This window comes from Dermochelys coriacea, chromosome 6 (genome assembly GCF_009764565.3).
Source record: "Dermochelys coriacea isolate rDerCor1 chromosome 6, rDerCor1.pri.v4, whole genome shotgun sequence".
NCBI classification, from domain to species: Eukaryota; Metazoa; Chordata; order Testudines; family Dermochelyidae; genus Dermochelys; species Dermochelys coriacea.
The window spans coordinates 61,680,265-61,706,215 of NC_050073.1; the positions used below are offsets into that span (position 1 = coordinate 61,680,265).

The following is a 25,951-nucleotide window of genomic DNA, read 5'->3' on the forward strand; positions in this document are numbered from 1 at the left end:
ATTCTGTGGCCTGCGCTGTGCAGGAGGTCGGACTAGATGATCAGAATGGTCCCTTCTGACCTTAGAATCTATGAATCTAGCCTGTGATACCCGCTACCTATGAGCAGACGAGGATTCTGTAAAGCCTAGGAGTTGATGATAGGAAGAGAGCTGCAGTGAGGAAGCCTGCAGTCACACTCCCTGATACAAGGGGGGAGAGTAGAAGCCTTTAATTGGAATGCAGGAAACAGTCCAGGGAAGAAGCAGTAAAGCCTGAGGGACTATAGATGTGAACTGCTGGTTTGAGGGTTCCTGGACTGGAACCCAGAGTAGAGGGCAGGCCAGAGTTCCCCTACAAGCCATTGTGAGAGCAGCACAGTCAGCAGAGTGGATTTAGAGTCTGCCTGAGTCTGTGTGGAGTGAGACCTTGGAGCGACCCCAGAAGGGGAACGCAATTGTGACTTGGCTGGAGGACTAAGCCACAAAGGAGAGGTGCAGAAGCTCCTGACTAGTGAGAAAGGGACTGCAGAGTGAGTGACTGAGGCAATGGGCTGAGTGACTGCTGGACGGGGAACAGACAGTGGCAAGCTAAATCCCCAGATGAACTACCGAGGAGGCGCTGCCAAGCAGTGAGTAGCAAGCGCCTGTTACACACCCTCAGAGAATTCTAATAGATTGGTGAGGCATGATTACAAAAACTATGTTGATACTTCCCCAACATATTGTTATCATCTATGAGCCTGATAATTATGTTCTTTACTATAGTTTCAATCAATTTGCTTGGTAGTGAAGTTAGGCTTATCAGCCTGTAATTACCAGGATTGCCTCTGTAGACTTTTGTAAAAATCAGAAGAATTTATCTGCCATTGATTTACTATAGAGGGTGATTTAGGCAATAGGTTACATACCAAAGTTAACAGTTCTGCAATTTCATATTTAAGTTCCTTTGGAACTCTTGGATAAGTACCATCCGGTCCTGGTAACTTATCACTGTTCAAATTATCTATTTGTTTTAAAACCCCCTCTACTGATACATCAGTCTGGGACAATTTTTCAGAGTTGTCACCATAAAAGAAAGGCTGTGGTGTGAGAATCTCTCTAAGATCCTCTGCAGTGTAGACTGATACAAAGAATTCATTTATCTTCTCTGCAACAGCCTTGTCTTCCTTGAGTGCTTGTTTAGCACCTCAATCACCCATTGGCCCTGCTGATTGTTAGGCAGACTTTCTGCTGCTAATGTATTAAAAAAGAAATTATTAGTTTTTGAGATTCTTGCTAGTTGCTCTTCAAATTCTTTTTTGGCTTGCCTAATTATACCTTTACACTGGACTTCCCAGAGTTCATACCCCTTTCTATTTTCTTCAGGAGGATTTGAATTCCAATTTTTAAAGGATGCCTTTTGTCTCTAACTGCCTCTTTTACTGTGTTGTTTAGCGATGGTGGTGGTTTTTATTTGGGGTATACATATAGTTTGAAGCTCTATTATAGTGTTTTTTAAAAGTTTCCATGCAGCTTGCAGCCATTTCACTCTTGTGACTGTTCCTTTTAATTTCCATTTAAATAGCTTCATTTTTGTGTAGTTCCCCCTTTTTAGAGTTCAAATGCTGCTATGGTGGCTTTCTTTAGTATTCCCAGCCCTACCACGATGTTAAACTTAATTACATTATGATTGCTATTACAGAGTGGTTCAGCTATATTCACCACATGGACCAGATCCTGTGTGCCATTTAGGACTAAATCAAGAATTGTCTCTCCACTTGTGGGTTCCAGGACTGGCTGCTCCAGGAAGTACTCATTAATAGTGTCTAGAAATTTTATCTCTGCATCCCAGCCTGTATCAATGTAGGGATAGTAGTTTATTGTTGAGTTTTCAGTTCTTGTAGCTGCTCTAATCTCGCTGTGCATTTCACACTCACCAATCTGGTCAGGTGATCGGTAATATATTCCTACTGCTATACTCTTATTATTCAAGTATGGAATTTCTATTCACAGAGATTCTATGGTACAAATTGATTCATTTAAGATTTTCACTATAATAGATTATGATTTATTTTATATATAATACACTCCTCCACCAGCATGACCAACTCTGGTATTATTGTGTCCCATTGATTATCATCATTCCACCAAGTTTCTGTGATGTCTATTATATCAATGTTCTCATTTAATACCAGGCACGCAAGTTCATCCATCTTAGTATTTAAACTTCTTGCATTTTATACATGCACTTATAAAATTTGTCAGTATTTAATTGTCTGCCTTCATGTGATGTAATTGAATGGGACTCTCTTTCATTTGCTTGTTTCTCTTCAGTTCCTACCTGCATTTTATGAACTTCTATTCTTTCCTCTTCAGTAGGATAAGGGATGTATCTGTCCAAACTCTGTGCTCCTCTGTTCCTGTCAACTTTCCCAAGCCCTTAGTTTAAAAACTTCTCAATGAACTTTTTAATTTTACATATCAGCAAACTGGTTCCATTTTGGTTTAAGTGTAACCCATTTTTCCTTTCCCAAAAGATTCCTCAGTTCCTAATAAACCTAAATCCCTCGTCCTTACTCTATTATCTCATCCATGCATTGAAAACCTGCAGGTCTGCCTGTCTGTGCATGTAGAACTGGAAGCATTTTAGAGAATACTACCATGGAGGTCCTGGACTTTAACTTCTCACTTAGCAGCCTAAATTTTGCCTCTAGGACATCTCTCCTACCTTTACCTATGTCATTGATATCTACATGTACCTCAACTACCAGCTTCTCTCCAGCACTGCACATAGAGCTACTTGGATGTCTCAAGAGGCCTGGATGGGCATAGACCTCCCACCAACCTTACCCAGTAGGGTTACCACTGGATATCTAATGTTAAAAGTTTGCACCCAGCTAAAGATGCAGCAGTGTTCCCAATTCCGCAGTTTAAGCAATAACTTAAATCAAAACTATTGAAAATACCACAGGTGTTTGCCCACCAACATGAAAAGCGCACCACGTGTGTGTGTGAGAGAGGGTTTGAGTCTTGCCAGAGCGAGGAGAGGTGCGATGATATCAATCTAATCTAGGTGTGGTAGCTCTCTACTATCTGTTGAAGTGGGTGACTGTAGTGGAGTTGCCTTGCGGTTGGGGATGCATGGGGCTGGCGGGGGGGAGAGAATGCATTTCAACGGTAGTATCCCTATTACTCAAGGATGCAAAGCCTATGGGTTTTTTTCTTTTTAAACGAAGCATACATTCAGACTGAACCAGCAGCGGTGAAAACCCGGGCCAGCCACCGAAGGGCCCTGTGCGTGTCCCTAACTCACACTGCTGTTGACTACCTGGTGTAACTCTCCTGCCCTGCCACCTGTCCGCTCCTCCCCGAAATCCGGACTCTCAAGGCCTCTCCGTGGCCAACTCGGCTGGCTGGAGCCCGGGACCCGACGGCTGGGGTCGCGGTGCGACCTCGTCCCAGCTCGGGCGCCCGCTGCGCGGACTTTTCGCGCCGAAGTGGGGGACAAAGGGTCCCCGCGCGCTCCCGGGATGGTCGGGCGAGCCCCGGAGCTACAGAGACGCCCCCTGCGCAGGCTGCGACCTCCCCGCTAGGCCCAGCGCTTGGCCGTTGTTATAGTAACTGCCGGAAGGCTGCTCCCCTCCCCCCCTCTCGCGAGAGCTCCTCTGGCAGCAGGCGGAGCAGGCGCCGGGGTGAGCTCATCCCGGGAGCTGGGGAGGGAGCGCAGCGCGGAGGCTCCTGCCGCAGTCGCAGCAACTTTGTTGGGTGAGTTCAGTGCGCAAGCTGGGCAGGTAGCGTGGAGCCTGCGGGGGCAGGACCCGCTCCTCGTCCCTCAGCCCCTAGCTTAGGGGGGCCCTGCGTGGAGCTCGTCCTGAGCTGGAGAGAGGCACCCTGTTCCCCTTCCCGACCCGCCAGCCCGCGCCTGGGGGAGAGTGAATGGAGCTGATCGTGAGCAGACAGACCAGACCGGACCGGACCGGACCGGCCGGCCCCCTTCCCTATCGAAAGCCGCCTCCTCCGCAGTCTCCAGAGTTTGGGGGTGGGGAGGGTCCTGGAGAGAACTGGCCACTCATGAGGAGAGACCCCCTCCAAGCCTCTTAATTTAATCCCTTTGTCTCCTCCCCCCTCCCTGGGTCAGTTAGACCCTGACCCCCAAAACTGCTCTGTGTACGTGGGGAGTCCTCGAGCCTTGCGTGGCACTGACCCCGCGAAGAGCAGGTCTTTCTACCCCCTCTCGCTGTCTTTTGCTCTCTCCCCAGATTGTTGTGGGGCAGGTCGTGGAGCGCTGATGGACTGATTCTATGCGAGGAGAGGATCGCTCTTTCTCTGCCCCTCTCCCCGGCTTTAACAGCCCCGAGACGATCTGGGAAAAAGTCCTGGGGCCAGGGGCTCTGACTGGAGCTGATTTCCGATGAGACAGGAGGAGGAGGAGGAAAAAGAGGGGGTTGGACGTAAGGATTCCTCACACTCACTCACCCTGCCCCCAACTTAAACGAGAGAAGGAGAAGCAGCAATAATAACTTGGCTTTTCTACCCCCACCTCCTTCTGCTGCTTCTTGGATACCTCCTTTTTCAGCAAAAAGTGGCATGGACTTATCCGCCCCCCCAGTCTGGATGGTATTTTTCCTCTATGAACAAAACTGAGGAGAGGTGGTGGTGGTGGTGGAAGGAGGAGGTGCAGTAGTGACGGCTTTTGTGTATATGTGTGTTTTCTCTTTAGGAAGGGGAACGTTGAGTGGGAACGGCTCTAAACGGTCCCAAGGAGGGGAAGAAAGGAAAAGGGGGTAAGCTCTTTTAAGTGAACCAAGGCACAGGTTGTTCTGAAATGACAATAGGAAATGATGATTTAAGCAATATACCCATTACTTCTAGTACTGCATGTACTATTTAATGAAAGCAGTAAAACAGATTAAATACAAACAAAAAAAATTTCTTAAATTTTACATTTCTCTTCAGGTGTCTTACTGATATCAGAGAGACATCCCTGGGGCGGGATATAATCTGATTTTAGGCTGTTTCTCCTATAAGAAGTGAGTTAATTATTTGGTGCTATAAGTATACAAGTAGCTTTACTTTTTATTCATTTTGTTAAAAGCTAGCTTTTGCTTTGTAGTTGTTTTGAGTCGGTTTTGACACCACAATAATGATGATTAGCTCATTTGAAGGCAGTGCCGATAATCTAAATGTTTATATTCTTGGTAAGCGAGTGGAGGAATGAAATGTTTGAAGGTGGTTAATTTCTTTCCTTGAAGTCTGGAGAAGTGAAATACAGGGGATGCCTTAAACTGGATCTCATGGAATAAGGTAGTTGCTGGGTTTGTGTTTGAGGAAGACCAGGTAAAGAGACAAAAGAGGAGGGGGCAGACTTCAACCTCATTCTTCACCCTTTTCCATTTTATATTTTCAAAACTAGTGACATTGAATTTCTCACTGTATATCTTCTCATGAATAAAATATATACATACACTGACCAATCATAAGATTGATCGTGTTCATTTTAATGAGGAATGCATCTATTCATTTCTGATAAAGCAGCAGTACAAAATGGGAATTGCTCAACTTAAAGGAAAATCTCCTTGTGTAACCTTGACTACTGTGTGTGTGTGTGTGTGTGACTTTTTACATGGAGAAGACTTTTTTTTTTTTCTAAAATGTGTGTGCATTTCTGTGAGTAGTACTGCTCACAAGATTTCTTTAAAATATATCTACACTGAATATTTTAGTAATGCTGTTTTTAATTAATCCCTTAATGCATGCTGGCCTAAGTGTATCTGTGAGTTGTGTCCTTAGCTGATAATACAATGTAAATTTGTTTTTGGGAGGTGAAGGTGTCAGATTTCATTGGATTCCAGCTCTATCTGGGTGAATTTAGATTGGTGTTTCCTCTAGAAAGCAATCCTTTCATGATGAAACTCTGACTCAGACCCTTGACCATTGTGACTGCTACCTGGGAGTGAAGTGTTAACTTTCTTAAGGTTAAATCATAAAGCAATTTTCTAAGGAGGAAATAGGATTTTTTTCCCTTAACATTTGCTTGTAGTCAGCATAAGTGTTGATTGAATAGCATATGATTGTCGTCTTGTTTGATGGAAAGATTAGTCATTATTTTCTATTTAGAAGGTGCAATCAAGCCAAACTAGCTCCTTCCCCCCCGTCCTTTTGGGGAGGATCAGAAAAGTGGAAATAATGAGGCAAAAGTTTGCGTTAGAAGTCTCAGAGAAATGGTTTAAAAATTGTATTTCACTGTCAAGGCTTTCATGCCTTAGGCCATCAGATATCATACTAGTCATTAAGTCAGAAACACAATGTGGGAATTTGAGATTTTTTGCTGGTAATACAAAAAAGCACATTGCATTTTCTTTAATTTTTTTTTTAATGGGAGCTTTCATAGATTTCAGGAAGTAGAATTGTCTGAATTACATGATAGACATTATTTGAATAATGAATTCAACCTTCATAACAACTGGCTTACACATGGTCAGTTGATTAAGGAAAATGCACTAAGTACGTTGCTCAGCAATGCATTGAGTAGGTGCTACTGCTGTTAATTTCTGTTTAGTTGTTAATATTACTAGTTCAGATGGAAATACGTGGTTAACAGTTACGGTTAAGTGAATCTTTTATATTGTAAGGTGACCAGCAAAATGGGGTCACTGGCTGTGATTTGAACGTAGGAATCTGCACAAAGGTGGAAGTTTGTGACTACTAGCAGGTGTAGATGTGAGCATCAGAATAAAGAAGTCTAACAGGGAAATAACTGAAATAGAGAATGGGAATGAAATTTTAACTGGGATTTGTGCACTGCTGTATTCTTCATTGGTCTTTACTATTTCTGTCTTAACGTGTGATCATCACTTCTTTGTTTATGATTTTCTTTTTTTAGCTCTTTTTTTTCTGTTTATCTCCCTTGGTCTAGCAAATCTCTTTATTACTTTCTACATTTTTGTAGCTCTTTTTTAAAGTCTATCTTGATAATGTGTCCAAAAATCTTACCTCTGTTCCCCATGCCTTCAAAATGATTAAGAGGTTTTTCCTTGCCTGTGAACTCTCTCGCCTATGGTATCTCAAGAACTCTGTTTGCATTCTAATGTAACTTCTCTCCTCAGTCATATTAATATTTTTCAACTATATATCTGACACACTTTTAGTTGCAAAATTGTAGACTTTACTATTTACTGAACATATATTTTTATCTTACTAAAACAGTTATTTAATTCTGTTTTTGTTCTCCTTAGCAAGAGTATTTGGTTCAGGATTCTTGCAAACAGAGGAAAGCCAGGTGAAAAAAGGACAAGCCACTGAGAAAACAAACATGTTACTCTAGTATGTGAAAGAGTTGAGGCCCACTTTACTCTTTTGTATTCAGCTCTCTGTACTGTACTATAGTGTATTGATCGTATAGAAGAAAAAAGCACAGCTTTCTCCATATCAATAGTTTAATCCCTTCAATAAGGGGTTTGCTGCTAACTATTCAGTTCTTTGCACTACTGATTGGAAGTCCAGGGTATCCCACTGTGGTGTGGAAACAGTTGCATCACTGCCCTCATCAAAATTTTGATCTCTCAGATTGGTTGGCTTTCTAATGTTGATATTTCCAGTGCTTTAAAAATTATTCTGATTGAACCTGCATGTTGGTTTCTTGGAAACACTATTTTATTTCGGTGTTTCTTTGGCTGTTGCAGCATCTCCCAGACTTTTAAAATTTTTGCATTTTTTCTCAGCAGCTACTGTCTACATGTTAACATGATTAACTTTTTAAACATTTATATGATGATTCCATAATATCTTTATGTCCTTGCTTTATTTACTTTGAAATCAGTGTTCAGGTTATTCTTCTTTTGTTCACATGTGCAGTAGCTGAACTTTTTCCAGTGCTGTGCACTGTCTATCAGAAGGCAGGCTGGAGGCTTTACTGTTCTGGAATTCCTCTTCCTGAAGAAAGATTGTTTGTTGTTTCTATATAGTACCTAGTATGAAAATGGACTTCCATTGATTTCAAGTTAGTTGCCATCCAGAAAAGTGCCCATATTCTTTTCCAGGTTTTAAGATACTTTGCCTAAAGATTCTTTGTTAAAGGGGGTACAAACCCCAATCTGTTGTTCCTTTAGCAATGCAACATTCTGCATTTAAAACTAATTATATGTTAAATATCCTTTTTGTTAGTAGGAAAAAATACCATGTTAGATTGTTCCATGGTTTACGTTTCCAGGGAGATACGACTCAGTGCTTGACTTCAAATAGATCTTTCTAAATGGGAAATTTTCAGTATGTTAATCTTAATAGATCAGTGAATTCACTTTAAATTTTTAATGATGGACATTAAGCTGAATATGTTTAAAGTGGTATCTTATGGGATATGAAAAAGTGTGGTGATTCTTGTTTTTAATTAAAATAAAAACCCCAAACTGTTTGGGACAGAGCTTGTACACTTTACCTTACACATGCTAGATGGATACCTAAATATTATACCTTGAGTGTGCTGCCAAAAATGATGATGGGACTATAACTATCAGTGAGTTTGAGTAGCAATATTTTAGTGCCTCAGACTGGTTCTAGCTTTTTCTAAGCAGTTGCTTTGTAAAACTAACATGATTCATAGCCGTTTGTTCTACCCATGGGTTCTAGATAGCAGTCACTTTGGTGTCAGTTGGGACAGTGGTTCTCAGCCTTTTTCTTTCTGAGATGCTTTATCAAGATGCTATAAAAACTCCATGGCCCACCTGTGCCACAATAACTGGTTTTCTGCATATAAAAGCCAGGGCTGGCATTAAGGAGTAGCTAGCAGGGCAATTGCCTGGGACCCTATGCTACAGGGCTCTGCCGAAGCTACATTGCTCAGACTTCGGCTTCAGCTCCAGGCACTGAGACTTCGGCTTTCTACCCTGCGCCCCAGAGAGTCTAATGCTGGCTCTGCTTTGCTTGGCAGCCCCCCTGAAAGCTGCTTGCGGCCCCCTAGGTGGTCCCGGACCCCTGGTTGGGAACCACTGAGTTGGGAGACCTATGAGTAGCTGCAGAGACACTGGAGTCCTTTGTCTCAGGAAGAGAATCCTGTATTGGCTTACGTTTGGAAGGGTATCTACATTAACATAAGGGCTAGATGCTTTTTAACATGGAAGCTTAAATTCTACAGAAGTTAACGAGTTTGGCTCTTTTTATTCATCTTCCTGTTTACTAATGCAAGTAGACAAGTGGGATTTTCAAACTCTGGATTGGGATCTACCATGAGCCTGTTGTGCTTAGTGTAACATTAGCTTAGTTGTTCTGAAGATTTTTGTTTTCTTTGTGGGAATGTTCCTTAAAGAGAACTTCGTTTGAATAGAGCAAATTAATTAATTTAAAAAAATCTGCAGCTGGTGAGTTTCATAATCACTAATGGAGGATCCTTTTTAGTGTTATTTCAAAGAGATCTGAAAATATATATATATATAAATATAAAAATATGGAAAAACCCCTGTAGATTTCTATTTGGTTAGATCAAAATTTATCCTCTCTGCTTCTATTCATAGTACTTTTGAAACTTAAATGCCTGGTTCAAATGCTAGAATGATAAGTGTCAACCATAGAGTTTTATGCGGTTGTTCATTACTGTCAGATTTATCATAGTCCTGGAAAATACAAGGTTCTGTAAGACAACTTGTTTGTGTATAAATTATCTGGATTATTTTTTTGTTGAGATACATAGTGTGTGTGTACTTTCAAAATATCATGTGCTAAGTGTTATTGAGAGATGGGGGTGACCTCCTTATAAGTGCATAGGACTGTGAGATGGGAATTCCAAGTTGTAATCCCAGCTCTGAGATGGTCTCCTTCAGTGGCTTTGGGCACAGATTTATTCTCCCTGTTTTAGTTTTCCCATCTGTAAAATGGGATAACATTTACCTCACAGATGTTAAGGACTATTTGAGTGGTTTGAAGATGTAAAATTTTCAAATCAAATAGATCATGGGGAAAGTCCCATCTGTTGGCTTTTAAATATTGATAACTGATGTAAATATTACTGTCACACAACACATTTGCTTTTAAACCAGTTTATTCTTCTTATTGGTTTCTTTTGTCTTGGTATGAAGTACTAACTAGAGTAGAAATTGAGGGCATCTATAAGGAAAAGCTGTCTTTTGAATCTGTTTAAGAAGAGTTCTTTTACACTGAAACTTAGTTGCTGCCTGTTGGTATCACAGTATCAGTTTTAATAGTATCTTTCCTTCAGCCAGGAAAGTAAGCAAATATCTCGCTTCACATCTGTTGCCTATTTTGTGGCATAGCCAAGTACAGCTAATAGTTGCAAGAAGTGACATGTTGCTTGACAAACACATGTACAAAAAATACGTCACTCTTCTGTCCAGTAACTACCTATTTTTGACATAATACTGAAAAACTTTGTTTTTGTGTTTTTGAAATTAAAATATATTTATTGTTGTTGAATTTGACCTGTTTTGTTTCTAAAGTCTTAAAATAACAAATTGCAGTTGTTACTTCCATGGTTAATGTAAAATAATCTCTCTCCTTGTATTTCACATAGTCATCTGAAGTATGCAGTGCAAATCTTACACCTTTTGTAGCAAGTATTTCAAAAAGAATTTGTTTTTCAACTTCCAACTTTTTCCAATTGGTCTGGTTCAGATAAATGATGGAAAAAATAAGCACTAAATTATGAAGCGGTAATTGTAGGAATTTCTTAGCTGTCTTTTAAAAAATCCAAAGCATCTTGGTAGAAAACTTTTTGTGGCTCAGCTAAAATGCTTTGTAGTCTTTTCATGTTTAGTCCATTTTGGGTTTTTTTTTCTTTCCTTGGGATATCAGCAGTGTCACCGATGGTTATGCACATGCTTTAATTTTGGCTGTGAGGTTGCAGACCTCTGTGGCAGAAAACCTGATTTCTTTTCTTTCATCCACTGACACCTAGGAACTACACATTTTTCTGTAAGAGGCCAATAATAAAACATCTTTTTAATGTCTGTCTTTGAGGGTTCACTTTAGTGCACTATTCAAACTTCTGAAGAACTGGTGCTTGCAGAATAAAGCAAACTTCACTTGCTTTCGTGTTACAAATGTGAGACCGAGTGTACCAGTAGAAAAAGGTAGCTTAGAAATTAGTGGACAACAAATAATAATTTATATGCCCCTGAGAATGTGGAAAAGTAAATTCAAACCAGTAAAGACTTTTTTGAGAGCTATTGTCTCAGTGCAAATAGATATTTATTTTTTTTTTTTTTTTTACAAATTCATATAATAACTAAGGTTGTCACTTCACAGGAAAACTATTTTAATTTGATCACCGGTAAGTATATCTTTTAGTTATTGTTCAGGACAACACTTCTTTACTGAATTGGCAGTCTGAATTCTTTAGATTGTAAGAATGAACTACTTAGTTAAGGAGCAACGCTATTTGGAGTCTATATTTCCCCTTCTCCTTAGTCCTTTTAATCAACTTACATTTGCCTGGAACTGTTTAATTGGACGGTGGCAAAAGAGATATTTGTGCATGTCTCATATAAGTGGATACTGCACTTTGCAGAGTAAATGTTAGTGGGCCTGCCAGGTTTCTGCTGAATACAATCCAGGCTTCTAGTATTAAATGTATAATTTTGAAAGACTAAATTGGATTTTAAACTTCTAGGCTATGCTGAAGGACTGAATAATTCTACAAGTTTTATATGTTTAATACTCTCATCCCTTAAAAAATGAAACAAAAAACCTCAAAGCTTCTTGAGTTCATAAATTAGTGTATCTTTTACATACTACATTACATTGGCAATATTGTTGTAGTTTCAATTCTCAAGTTGGCTAAACCTTTTGTTGTACATATTTTGTGACTTAAAAAGTAGACCAGGAGTTCTCAGACTTTGGGGTCCTAACCCCATTTTAATGGAGTCGCCAGGGTTGGCATTAGATTTGCTGGCACCTGGGGCTGGGTCTGAAGCCAAAGTCCTGAGCCAGAGGGCTTCAGCTCTGGGCAGCAGGGCTCAGGTTACAGGTCCCCTGCCTGGGGCTGAAGCCCTTGGGTTTTGACTGCTTTCCCCCTGCCTCCCTGCCCAGGGCAGTGGGGCTTGGGCTTTGGCTCCCCCCCACCTGGGGCGGTGGGGTTTGGGCAGGCTCAGGCTTCGGTCCCCCCCTCCCAGGGTCGAATAGTAATTTTTGTTGTCAGAAGGGGGTCGTGGTACAATGAAGTTTAAGAACCTCTGAAATAGATGGTTATATTACTGTTCATGGTTTTCAGCAGCCTGAGCAAAGAATGAAATCTGGAGAACAATTTTCAAGCTAAAGCAAACTTGTGAAGATGGAGAAAGAAAACAAATATTTATACAAAAAGCAATTTACTTGCCCAGTTCTCGTCTTTGCATTTTCCCTCTCCAGTTATTGAAAAAGGTCATGTTTGAATAAAGGCTGTCTTCCTAACTGTCCCACTAGGCTTTCTGCTGGCTCCCCTGCAGTGAAGTCGTCAGCCTGTATTTCACATACCTTTGCTTTCATGGAAGTTACTGTGATCTCAAAAAGTCAGCATTATATTGTTACTGCAGTATGATACAGAAAGAGTAAAGGAGATCTTTAACATACCAACACCTCTGTTAATTAGAGGAAATTATGAAATATGTACTAAAGGCAAATGGAATTGTATGTTTTTTCCTAAGATGAAGACACTTGTGTTTTTTTTTTGGCTTTATTAAAGGCTTGACTACATGGGGGAATTGACTGCAATAGTTGTTGGGGAATAATTTCCCGCGTGGATGCACTTATTCAGGATTAAGAGTGCCTTTTTCCAGTTTAGTTTAATTCAGTTTGGAAGCAGATTAAGCTAACCTGGAAAATGGCCTCTGATTCCTGAAAAAGAGGGTACGTTTATACTTATGTCAATATAACTTATGTTGCTCAGGGTGTGAATAAGCCACCTCCCTGAGAGACATAAATTACAGGGACCTAAATGCCGGTATGGACAGTGCTATCTTGGCGGGAGAACTTCTCCGACATAGCTGCTGCTGCTCGTTAGGGGTCAATTAATTAAGTCGATGGGAGAGCTCTCTAGTGTAGCCATAGCCAGTGTGTCCACACAGGAAGATATTGTAGAATTGCTATTCTGCTTTAAATTCACATCTTAATTTATTGCAGAATAACCCATTCCTGTAGTCAAATCCTTAATCTTTAAACCTACTTAGGTTTGTTTATCGTTTAATAACACTGTCATGACATCCTTTAATATGAGCACTGTGGTACAAGTGTTTAGTTTCAGATGTGAAAAGAGAATTTTAAAGAACCATCAGTATATTAGTCTAAATAAAAAGAGAGACCAACTTTTCTTCCCACCCCCAGAATGCTAAAGGAATTATCTGTTTGTGACAATAAAATGGATATTATGGATTTAATCATTCACATAAATGTTGCAGTCAAGATTTTTAAACTGAGTGATGCTTAGAATGACTACTAAAACAAGTGAATAGCAATGAACAGGTAACTCTTATATGACAAGATTCAATCCGTTCTAGTTTAGAGTACTGCTTTGGTAAAATACAACTAGTCAAAAAAGCCATTATATGTTGACTGCCAGTTTGGTCAAACCCCAATATTTACAAGTGAATGCTTTCACACTAGAAGCAGCTGAAAGGACATTTTGCAATTTTCTGTAGTTGGACAACTACCATTTTATTCCTTTCTTTTAATGTGTTTAATTTCAGCATCTCATTACTTACAGGGAGATATTTATCTCAAACTGCCAACAGGTTTATTCCTGTCAAGGACAAGAGAGCATACATTGTGGACGTGCTCTTCAGCTTGCTCAGCAGCTGATACAGTATACAGTTTTCTGAAAACTGGAAAAACAAATACTTACTTCAGACCATCATCTGTGCAAAATGGAAAAAAAAAAACAATATGAAAGTTAGACTTCGGTCTTGTTAGTTGACTTTTTTATTATTTATAATAAAAGAATTTCTGTAGTGCACAAGCAAGACTGATCACACAAGTCCCATCATCAATAAGTGTACAACCGAAGAAGACAAATAACCCTGTGCAGGATTGGAAGGGGAAGAGATTTTGGTTGTTTGATTTTTAAAATTGCAAATTTGTATATGTTGTAAGTGTCAAGTATTCCCAATTACTTTTTAGCTTAGCCTTTATTAATGGTTGATTTCTCATGGCTGTCAAAGCAGAAGGCTAGGAGATTTAAAGATCGAGAAGACAGTGGCTTTACAAACAAGTTCAGGGAGAAGACGTAAGGGGCACTGTGAAAGGAGATGTTTGTGTGGGAAGCTGACAGATGATCAGACGAGACCAGCATCTTGGGCAAATTGGGGTATGCACGATGCTTTAAGAAACAAGCAGAGAATTCGGGAGGAAAACAGTTATAGAGGGCTTTGAAGAAGAGAAGAAGCTTGCAGTTGATGTGGTGAAAGAGGGGTATCCAGGGAGAGTGTGAGAAATCAAGGAAATTATGTTTAGCAGCTGTGTTTTGAATGGATTGGAGAGTGGAAATATGGGTGTTAAGGAAACTGGGTGTGGTAATGAAAACAGGAGATGAGAATTTGGTCTGTGGTCTCTGAACTGTGGGGCATACCCCCCCCCCAGGGGGATGTAGGGGAAAGTTTGGGAAGGGGCCTGCAGGGCACAGGCTAGCCCCCATGGGGCTGTAGCTCTGCTTTGGCCCCAGTCCCAGCCGCAGCTCCGCTCCACCTCACTCCCACCCCAGCTCTGGCTCCAGCCGTAGCTACACTCCGCTCTCTGTCCAGTTCTGGTCCCAGCCACAGCTCCATGCTGCCCTCTGCTCCATCTCCAGCCCAGCTCTGCCTCATTCCCTCCCTGTTCCCAGTCCAGTTCTGCCTCTAACCCCAACTTCTCCTCCTTTCCCAATTCAGTCCCAAGCTCTGTCTTCAGCCCAATCTCCTCTGCTGAGGCAACTGTGCAGTAATTTGGGGATAGGAGAGCATGGACAGATTCTGTTACTGGTAAGTGGGGGGTGTGACAGTAAAAGTTTGAGCACTAATGATCTAGAAAAAGAAAAGATAGGAAGGATGTTAGAAATGTTTTGGAACAAGGAGAGGTAAGATTTGAACACAGCCTGAATGTGTGGGGCAACTGAAATGGAAGAGACAAATGTGATCACAAAGTTACAGGCTTGAGAGATTGGGAAGATTATTGTGTTAACAATGATAAAGTGGAGAGTGAAGAGAGTTTTGGTGGAAAGATCAGGAGTTTAGCTTTGGCCATGTTAAGTTAAAGTTGACAGCAGAACATCCAGCATAAGAGAGTGGAGAAACTGATATGTGGCTCTTGTTGGAGGGTAATGTGGGTTTTGATGTATTCCAGTAGTAGGAGATTTTTGAGTCATTTGTGTAAATATGCTAGTTGAAACTGTGTGAGCTGATCAGATCATCCAGAGAGAGGGTGTAAAGGAAGAAGGGATGGGGCTTAAAGAGGTGCTTTCCCCCTGGTTTCTCTGTGGCTCCCTCTTGGAGAGTGAGAGGAGGGATAAGGAAAACCAACCAGAAGAAACAGAGGTGGGGGGGGGGGAACCAAGCGAATGCTGCAAAGAACACAATCAGTTTGGAGTTTTGGCTGTTGCTTCTCTTCAGATTCTTGAAGACAGCTCCAGCCCTAGCTGATTGCTAGGCCTTGGGTATATAGTAGAATCTTTACACCCACAGCTTCACATAGGCCTTTTCCTATTATGATTAAATGATGCAATGGTTAAAACACATGTGCTTTCTTATACTAGAGCTATTGCTGTCACCACTGGTGCAGTTCATTTCTGCAAAAAGTGCTAGTGTAGATATTGGTTTAAGGACTCTAATGCTGTTTAATGGTTTCTCATTTACAGTTATTTTAAATAGATCTGGGAATTGGATATTCATCTTGAGGTACCAGATATAAAGTTGTCATAATGGATAATGAAGAAGGTATATTTGTTTTTGTGTGACCTTCTATACTCCATTTACCTTCTCTATATGGAGCAAGAGTAGAGTTTCTGATGCAGTGCTGTGCTATTTCAGTAACATTTTACAGGTGGCAACAAAAGTTCTTGGCTCTGCTACAGTATGTGGGTGTTACATGCATATGCTTGCAACTAAAGTAATTAAGCACCATTGAGAGCTAACATTTTTAAAAAATCAAGTAATTATATGCACAATATGATTGAGTACCCCTGTTTAAGTTGTGGTTGGTTTATGCATCTAAACTATTCAACTGTAGCTGATAAATCAGGTAAAAAAACCTTTCCATTTTAGGGGCTTAGAGATGATGCCAAGTAAAAAATACTTTTTGAATACATGCTTTTTAAAAAGAAAACTGATATCCTTACTTGTGTCAATAATAAGTTACTGTGTATTATATTTGCATCGCTTGATTTTCAATGCAAATATTTCTATTTAAAAAAATAAGGAATAGCAACAGGTACCTTCTTTGCTGTCACCTTAGTGCTCAGGTGTAGGTGAAAAAAGCTCTTGATGTTTTGGAAAATCTTTTGGCCTCTTACGATCATGTTTACACTACAGCCCTAATGACAGGTTTCAGAGTAGCAGCCGTGTTAGTCTGTATTCGCAAAAAGAAAAGGAGTACTTGTGGCACCTTAGAGACTAACAAATTTATTTGAGCATAAGCTTTCATGAGTTACAGCTCACTTCATCGGATGCATTTGGTGGAAAAAACAGAGGGGAGATTGATATACACGCACAGAGAACATGAAACAATGGGTTTATCATATACACTGTAAGGACAGTGATCACTTAAGATAAGCCATCACCAGCAGCAGGGTGGGGAAAGGAGGAAAACCTTTCATGGTGACAAGCAAGGTAGGCTATTTCCAGCAGTTAACAAGAATATCTGAGGAACAGTGGGGGGTAGGGTGAGGGGGGGGGGAAAATAACATGGGGAAATAGTTTTACTTTGTGTAATGACTCATCCACTCCCAGTTTCTATTCAATCCTAAGGTAATTGTATCCAGTTTGCAAATTAATTCCAATTCAGCAGTCTCTCGTTTGAGTCTGTTTTTGAAGCTTTTTTGTTGAAGGATAGCCACTCTTAGGTCTGTAATCGAGTGACCAGAGAGATTGAAGTGTTCTCCAACTGGTTTTTGAATGTTATAATTCTTGACGTCTGATTTGTGTCCATTCATTTGAAATTGTGGAAAAGCAGCATCGCTTGCCCCATAACCTCAACCATGCAGAACACAATGCCATCCACAGCCTCAGAAACAACTCTGACATCATAATCTAAAAGGCTGACTAAGGAGGTGCTATCGTCATCATGAATAGGTCGGAGTATGAACAAGAGGCTACTAGGCAGCTCTCCAACACCACTTTCTACAAGCCATTACCCTCTGATCCCACTGAGAGTTACCAAAAGAAACTAAAGCATTTGCTCAAGAAACTCCCTGAAAAAGCACAAGAACAAATCCACACAGACACACCCCTAGAACTCCGACCTGGGGTATTCTATCTGCTACCCAAGATCCATAAACCTGGAAATCCTGGACGCCCCATCATCTCAGGCATTGGCACCCTGACAGCAGGATTGTCTGGCTATGTAGACTCCCTCCTCAGGCCCTACGTAACCAGCACTCCCAGCTATCTTCGAGACACCACTGACGTCCTGAGGAAACTACAGTCCATTGGTGATCTTCCTAAAAACACCATCCTAGCCACTGTGGATGTAGAAGCCCTCTACACCAACATTCCACACAAAGATGGAGTACAAGCCGTCAGGAACAGTATCCCCGATAATGTCACGGCTAACCTGGTGGCTGAACTTTGTGACTTTGTCCTCACCCATAACTATTTCACATTTGGGGACAATGTATACCTTCAAATCAACGGCACTGCGATGAGTACCCACATGGCCCCACAGTATGGCAACATTTTTATGGCTGACTTAGAACAATGCTTCCTCAGCTCTCATCCCCTAATGCCCCTACTCTTCTTGCGCTACATTGATGACATCTTCATCATCTGGACCCATGGAAAAGAAGCCCTTGAGGAATTCCACCATGATTTCAACCATTTCCATCCCACCATCAACCTCAGCCTGGACCAGTCCAAACAAGAGATCCACTTCCTGGACACTACGGTGCTAATAAGCGATGGTCACTTAAACACCACCCTATATCGGAAACCTACTGACCGCTATTCCTACCTACATGCCTCGAGCTTTCATCCAGATCATACCGCACGATCAATTGTCTACAGCCAAGCTCTACGATATAACCGCATTTGCTCCAACCCCTCAGACAGAGACAAACACCTACAAGATCTCTATCATGCATTCCTACAGCTACAATACCCACCTGCCGAAGTGAAGAAACAGATTGACAGAACCAAAAGAGTACCCAGAAGTCACCTACTACAGGACAGGCCCAACAAAGAAAATAACAGAACGCCACTAGCCATCGCCTTCAGCTCCCAACTAAAACTTCTCCAATGCATCATCAAGGATCTACAACCTATCCTGAAGGACGACCCATCGCTCTCGCAGATCTTGGGAGACAGGCCAGTTCTTGCTTACAGACAGCCCCCCAATCTGAAGCAAATACTCACCAGTAACCACACAACAGAAACACTAACCCAGGAACCTATCCTTGCAACAAAGCCCGTTGCCAACTCTGTCCACATATCTATTCAGGGGACACCATCATAGGGCCTAATCACATCAGCCACACTATCACAGGCTTGTTCACCTGCGCATCTACCAATGTGATATGTGCCATCATGTGCCAGCAATGCCCCTCTGCCATGTACATTGGCCAAACTGGACAGTCTCTACGTAAAAGAATGAATGGACACAAATCAGACGTCAAGAATTATAACATTCAAAAACCAGTTGGAGAACACTTCAATCTCTCTGGTCACTCGATCACAGACCTAAGAGTGGCTATCCTTCAACAAAAAAGCTTCAAAAACAGACTCCAACGAGAGACTGCTGAATTGGAATTAATTTGCAAACTGGATACAATTACCTTAGGCTTGAATAAAGACTGGGAATGGATGAGTCATTACACAAAGTAAAACTATTTTCCCATGTTGTTTCTCCCCATTCCCCACTCCCCACTGTTCCTCAGATATTCTTTTTAACTGCTGGAAATAGCCTACCTTGCTTGTCACCTTGAAAGGTTTTCCTCCTTTCCCCCCCTGCTGCTGGTGATGGCTTATCTTAAGTGATCACTCTCCTTACAGTGTGTATGATAAACCCATTGTTTCATGTTTTCTTTGTGTGTATATCAATCTCCCCTCTGTTTTTTCCACCAAATGCATCCGATGAAGTGAGCTGTAGCTCATGAAAGCTTATGCTCTAATAAATTCGTTAGTCTCTAAGGTGCCACAAGTACTCCTTTTCTTACTACAGCCCTAAGTCTCCCTATGTTAGGTCCACATTACCCTCCTTCTGTTGGTGGTGTGTGTCCTCACCAGGAGTGCTTCCACCGACTGAAGAGGGGCAGTGTGGTGGATGAGAGCCACGGCTCTCCGCTCCGTGTGGCTCCCCATTGGGAGCGCAGCTGCCCCCCCAGGCTCTTGGCTCTCCATTCCCAGCTGGGAGTGGGGAGCCTCTGGGCTGCAGCGTGGTTGGGAGTGGAGAGCTGGTGGTAACCACTGTCCAGCTTTGTCAATTTCATGGCTCCATGCTGGAGCAACCAACAGCTAATGTAAGTAAGGCAATGTCTACAAAGATGTTGTGTTGCCCCAACTACCCCAACATAAATTCTATGCCTCTCATGGAGGTGGAGTTATTTTGTCAATGTAGTAGGGAACCTACATTGGCAGGACAAGGCGGTAGTTTGTATATTGACCTAATTAGGTTGATGTAAGCTGCCTTGCATTGACCTAACTGTGTAGCATAGACCAGGCCTTGATCAAGTGTCTTTGGTATTGAGAACATAAGACAGCAGAGCTTGGTGTCAGTGGAGTGTATCTTTTTCGAAAGGCAGAAACCAAATCTGTGCTAACCATGAAGTGCCACTGCTGTTTGGTTGAAGTCCTGTATCTGTTGGTCCTAAAAGTCATTAAGGTGTATATGTATAATATGGGCAAAACTTGAGGATATGAGTTGTCTTTGTTTCTAATTCAATTATTAACTTGTATTTCAAGGTTTCTTTGCTTTAGAAAAGAAATCAAGTAGACTGCAAAGGTCCATAGGTGTACTATAGTGTAGCCCTTCGCAAATGTCTGATCTGTGCTTATTAATGATGATTGGATATTTGCAGTGTTGTTGTAGCTGTGTTGGTACAGGATATTAGAGAAACAAGGGTGGGTGTGAATAGCTATCTCTGGAATTAATACAACAGTTGTTTTGCACAACAGTTTAAGATAAGGGAAGAATACTTTAGTAGGTTTAAAATATAAAGAGAAATGAGATTAGCCGACTAATTACCAAGCTGGAATTTAGTCAAGACCCTGAAGCTAACATCTGTGTATTTTGTGAAAAGTGCCAAGAGATTTTCATTGACTTCATGTGCTCAGGACCCCGGTTCTACGTTTTATCCAGAAGGTGGCATCTCCTACAGAATATCATGTTGCCCTCATGTTTTGGGTATTTGGTTCAGTACTGATTTAGCCTGATCTTGTTCACTTATGAGTGTTAGGGAGAGTGCATTTTGAGATGGCATTTATTTTTGTTTACATTTGTATAATACTCATCACTATAGCACATCTCACTCATTAAAGAGTTTAATCATCACAACATCCTTGTGAAGTATGGTAATAGTATTTTCCCCTTTCAAAAAATAAGCATACTCAGATACTAGTGTTGTGTGACTTGCCTGGAGGGTGCACAGGTAACCTGCAGAGCCAAGAATAGAACTCAGAGTTAGACTTCCATTATTTTGCCTGATTAGTGACTAATATTAGTAGAATAATGTTCCAACATAATATGTGGTGCTGCTACAAAATGCTATATTAAGTAACTCAATAAACTGCTTTGGGTTTTCTTTGCCTGCTAAGATTCTCATTCTTAGTTTGATAATAAACTACTGTCATACATCTTGAGCTGTAATAATAAAGTGAGACACACAGTATATAAAACTGCAGAATGAACAGAGCAAGCTGATGCATGCAACAAATAGGACCATGAGGAATCTGTAAACCTGAAGTGCATTTATAAGAAACTGTCAAACCAAAGGCTGTCAGAAATACATGTGTGTTAAAAAATGAAGCTAAATCAGGATATAACTGGGGTAAATATGCAATAAAGACTGAAGTTTTGTTTTACAAGTTGCGTTTTGACAACCTTTCGGTGTTCAAGAAAAGTTGTATTAAATTAGATCTAAAGTACTGTCTGGCTGCACTGAAATGTGTGGTCTATTAAATCCCTGTGCTGAACCTTGTTAAAAATGACTAATGAGCCTCATGTTATAACTCAACATTTTCCCCATTTTAGTTGGTAGCCTACTGTATGTAAATTCTTGGATAGTATTGTTTTTAGTTTTAAGTCCCACTAGCACAACTTATTACATTGCTGGAAGCACATTCTCATAAAACATGCTGAGATGGCTGTATTGCTGGAAAGGAATTGCTGTGCTGCATGGTGACTTGGGGGTTGGTTTAACTCAAACATTATTAAAGTCTTAGGTCTGCATAGATGTGCACATGTCATTCCTCTAAAGTTTATTTGGAGTATTAGAGAAGTTCACAAAGAGATTGGGTGTTAATTTCCCATGGAAGCCTTTTCTGAATACTACCAACTGAGAAGTATTTTATGAGATTTTGCTTCAATGAAGCACCTATAAACAGATATTTTTGTTTTGCATACATCTGTCCTCAGACTGCAGCATGAGTAATCTTCCTTTCTTAAAGTGTTTTGATGTTAATATAGACTAACTTTTTTCATTGTCCCTGAGTGGAGATGCATAGGCTGAAATTTGAAGGTTAGTAGGTATGCTTTTGTGATTCTGTACACCCCGATCCCTTGCCTAAAATCTGATACAGAACTCATTGAAGTCAGGTGGTTCCAAGACCACCTCTATCAGCACTTCAATCTGGGACAGTTCCTCAGATATGTCACCTAAAAAGAATGGCTCAGATGTGGGAATCTTCCTCACATGTTCTGTGGTGTAGACTGATGCAAAGAATTCATTTAACCTTTCCGCAATGGCCTTGTCTTCCTTGAATGCACCTTTAGCACCTCAATCGTCCAGTGGCCCCACTGATTGTTTGGCAGGATTCCTGCTTCTGATATACTTAACAAAATTTTTTGTTATATTTGTCTTTTGTTAGCTACTCTCCAAATTCTTTTTGGCCTGCATAATTATGCTTTTATACTTGACTGGCCAGAGTGTGTGATCCTTTCTATTTTCCTCAGTATGATTTGACTTTGAATTTTTAAAGTATGCCTTTTTGCCTCTAACCACCTCTTTTACTCTGTTTAGGCTCAATAGGGGACTATAGCAGAAGCATTCAGTAACTTTTTACTTTTAACTACAGTGCTACTGTAGTGGGTTTCATTGGTGTCTCCCCCCCCAAGGATGTTAAATTTAATTACATTATGGTCACTCTGTACAACCAACTCTGTCATTCCTATATATTTTATTATACCTTGGTATTACTGACCCCCATTGATTATCAAAGTTCGACCCACTTTCTGTGATGCCTATTATATCAATATCCTCATTTAATACCAGGAACTCAAGTTCACCCGTCTTAGTATTTAGACTTGTTGCATTGTATACAAGCACTTATAAAATTTGTCAATATTTAGTTGTCTACCTTCATGTGATGTAATTGAATCGGACTCTGTTTCATATGATTATTTCCCTTCAGTTCCTACGTGTGTTTTATCAACTTCCGTCCTTTCTTTGTTAACACATCTATCTAGATGTCTTGAGGTCCACAACCTTCATAGCCGGTAGGCAATTCACCATGTGGTTCTTCTGGTCATCACAAAACCAACTACCTGTATTTCTCATAATCAAATTCCCCCAATTATTATTACCTGTCTTTCCTAATAACTGGGGACCCCTCCCCAGAAAGGATAGCCTTGGTGTGAGAAGAAACCATGACGTCATCTGGAAGGAGGATCACCAATATAGGATCACTTCCCTCTGCTCCAGCTTGATGCTTTCCTTCCCCAAGACATTAATTCTCCTGGATATCACAGATGCTGTCATAGTGGGGGTGGAGCCATTTTACTGTGTGCTGGAAAGTCTTGTGTATATACCTCTGTCTCCCCTAGCTCCTCTAGTTCAACCACTTTGGTCTCAAGTGCCCATCCTGTCTCACTGAGGGGCTATGAGCTACTTGCCCTAAAGGCGCATGCATGCTACCTGCCCACAAGGCAGGTAGTCATACATGCTGTATTCAGTGCAATAAAATGGATAGCCCCCACTCTGCTGCTAGACTTCTGCCTGCATTATTTTAACTTCTGCAGCTTTTTGGGAGGGGCTGGGTTGGGGAAGTATGTGTTGGCTTAAGTTTAGAGAATATTAGGTGTATTGGGCACTCCCACTCCCCCTCTAAACTTCCTCACAAAACTCCTGTTTGCTGCTCCTGTTCACTAGTTTCTCTTGTTGCTGTGGAGCTGGCTTTTTAAACCCCTGTTTTATCTGAGTAGCCCTGGTTAACATATCCTAAAGGGATTGGGGATCAAAGCCTGGTTAAGAAGCTCTCAGTCTTGCCTACCATGCCACTAGGCTCAACAGAACACTCCCTCCCCACAACAGACCACATTATAAACTTCCATCAAGCAGACACATTTCAAGCAAACTAACAAACGCACCCCAAAGGGCATGTTGTCGCTCCTCCTTTGCCTGGAGAACTTGCTCACAAAACTCCAGCTTGCTGCTTCAGTTTGCTAGCTGTCGAGAGTCTATTGTAATGTTGCGTATCAGGAACATTTGGGGGGTGGGGGGGCATGCAGCAGGGCCTGGGCCAGCCCCCATGGGGGGTGGGTAGGGAGTTCCATGCCCCAAGCTCTGTTTTCAGGCCAGAACTTCCCCCAGCTCCCATTCTGCCCCCTGCCCAGCTCTGTCCTTATTTCCTCTCTGTCCACAGACCAGCTCTGCAATCACTGACTCTTTGCCCCCAGATCAACTCTGCCTCTAGCCCCAGCTCCTCCCCCATCCCCAGTTCAGTCCTCAACTCTGCCTTCAGCCCAAGCTCTGCTGCTGAGGAAGCCTTAGCTTTGCTGTATTGGAGGAGGGGTGTGGACAGATTTCATTAATGGTAAACTTGTGGTGGGAGGGAATGACTGGAAAAGTTTGTGCACCACTGTTTTAAAGTGACATTATCAATTAATTTAGGCTTTTAGAAATTGAATATGGATAGAGTTTTCATGACGTTTAAAAAAATTTAATGAAGTGCCTTGTGTATAGTGGTGAGTTTAAGTTAAACATTCTTTTGCAACATTGTGATCCAATGTGAACATAACATTGTGCTATACAGGGGAACCAGAAAGTAAAACATGTTAATGTGAAAAGGAATATAGGCCTTTATCCTGGGATTCACAACACACATGCACACTACTGAATGTGCACGGAGCTCTTTTGAAGACAGTGGAGCCCTGTGCAGGTGCTGCCAATTGCAGAACTGGGGGGTAGGTTTGGTAGGGTTTCTCAATCTTGGGGTAGGTCATGAGACAAGTTCAGAGGAGTTTCAAGTGCAGGGCTGGTGTTAGAAAGTGGCAAGCAGGGCAGTGCCCAGGGCCTCATACCACAGGGGGTCCTGTGAAGCTAAGTTACCAGCTTCAGCCCCCTGGGCTGTACAGCTCTGGCTTCAGCCTCCCAGGCAGCCAGGCTTGGACAAGTAAGTTAGCTTTGCAGGGCCCTCCTCTGGTGTGGAGCCCTGGGCAATTTTCCTGCTTGACACTGCCTAATGCTGGCCCTGAGTGTTCTTCATAATTTACTTAATGATATTTAAGATGAGGTGGGGGGTTGCAATTTTTAAAGTTTTGGAGGGGAGGTCACAAGAAGGTTGAGAAATACTGCCTGAGGGCATGCATAAGCATACAGCACTGTAGTGCCACAGCTCTGCTGCTGCTGCTGGACTTCTGGTGAAAACGCTCTATGCGGGATGGGCAAACTTTTTGGCCCGAGGGCCACATTGGCGTTGTGAAACTGTATGGAGGGTCGGGTAGGGAAGGCTGTGCCTCCCCCAAACAGCTTGGCCTCTGCCTCCCCCAAACAGCTTGGCCTCTGCCCCCTTCCAGTTCCTGCCTCCTGACTGCCCCCCCCTCAGAATCCCCAATCCATCCAATGCTCCTTGTCTCCTGACCGCCCGCTCCTGGGACTCCCGCCCCAAACTGTCCCCCTGGGACCCAACCCCCATCCAACCACCCCGTCCCCTGATTGCCCTGACTCCTATCCACAGCCCCTCCCACCCCAGAACCTCTGCCCCATCTAACTGCTCCCTGTCCCCTGACTACCCACTGGGACTCTCTGCCCCTTATCCAAGCCCCCCGCACCCGTACCATGCTGCTCAGAGCAGCAGGAGCTCGCAGCCCGCGCTGCCTGGCAGGAGCGGCAGGCCGGAGTGCCGGCGGCGCAGCGTACTGAGGCTGCAGGGGATGGGGGACAGGGGCTAGCCTCCCTGGCCGTGAGTTCAGGGGTCGGGCAGGACGGTCCCGCGGGCTGTAGTTTGCCCACCTCTGCTCTATGCCAGCAGGGGCGCTCTGTGAACAGCAGAAGCAATGTCAGTGGGAGAAACTCTCTCAGTGACATAGCTTTGTGCAGATGAGGGCCTATGTCAGTGTAACTGTGTTGCTCGTGGGGTGATTTATTCACAACGCTGAGCAACATAAGTTTTGCTGACATAGTCTGTAGTGTAGACATAGCCTTAGATAATACCTTCTATCCTGCAGGATTCGAGATTTAACACAAACAATTAATACATGAGATACACATCCTCTTCAATAGAAATGCAGCCAACTCTGTTGTGAAACATAGTCGCTGTTAACTGTGAGGACAAGTTGAAAAGAGATAGAAATTAAGAGGCCTGGATGAATTTTGGCAGGCAAAATATAATGACCCCCAATCTTGACAGTTAGCCTTTCTTTTTAAGAGGACTTTTAAGGACCCTGAATAGTATCAACA

At 42.0% G+C, this 25,951-nt stretch overlaps 1 protein-coding gene across 1 annotated transcript in view; it reads left to right on the top strand.

Moving 5' to 3' along the window:
* Window positions 1-3,639: 3,639 nt before the first annotated feature.
* The window catches only part of SIPA1L1 (signal induced proliferation associated 1 like 1), a 365,338-nt gene continuing 343,026 nt past the window's right edge, over window positions 3,640-25,951 (top strand). The window contains 2 exon segments of the mRNA XM_043515810.1: window positions 3,640-3,723; window positions 4,679-4,742. The gene's annotated coding sequence lies outside the window, so the exon portion shown is untranslated.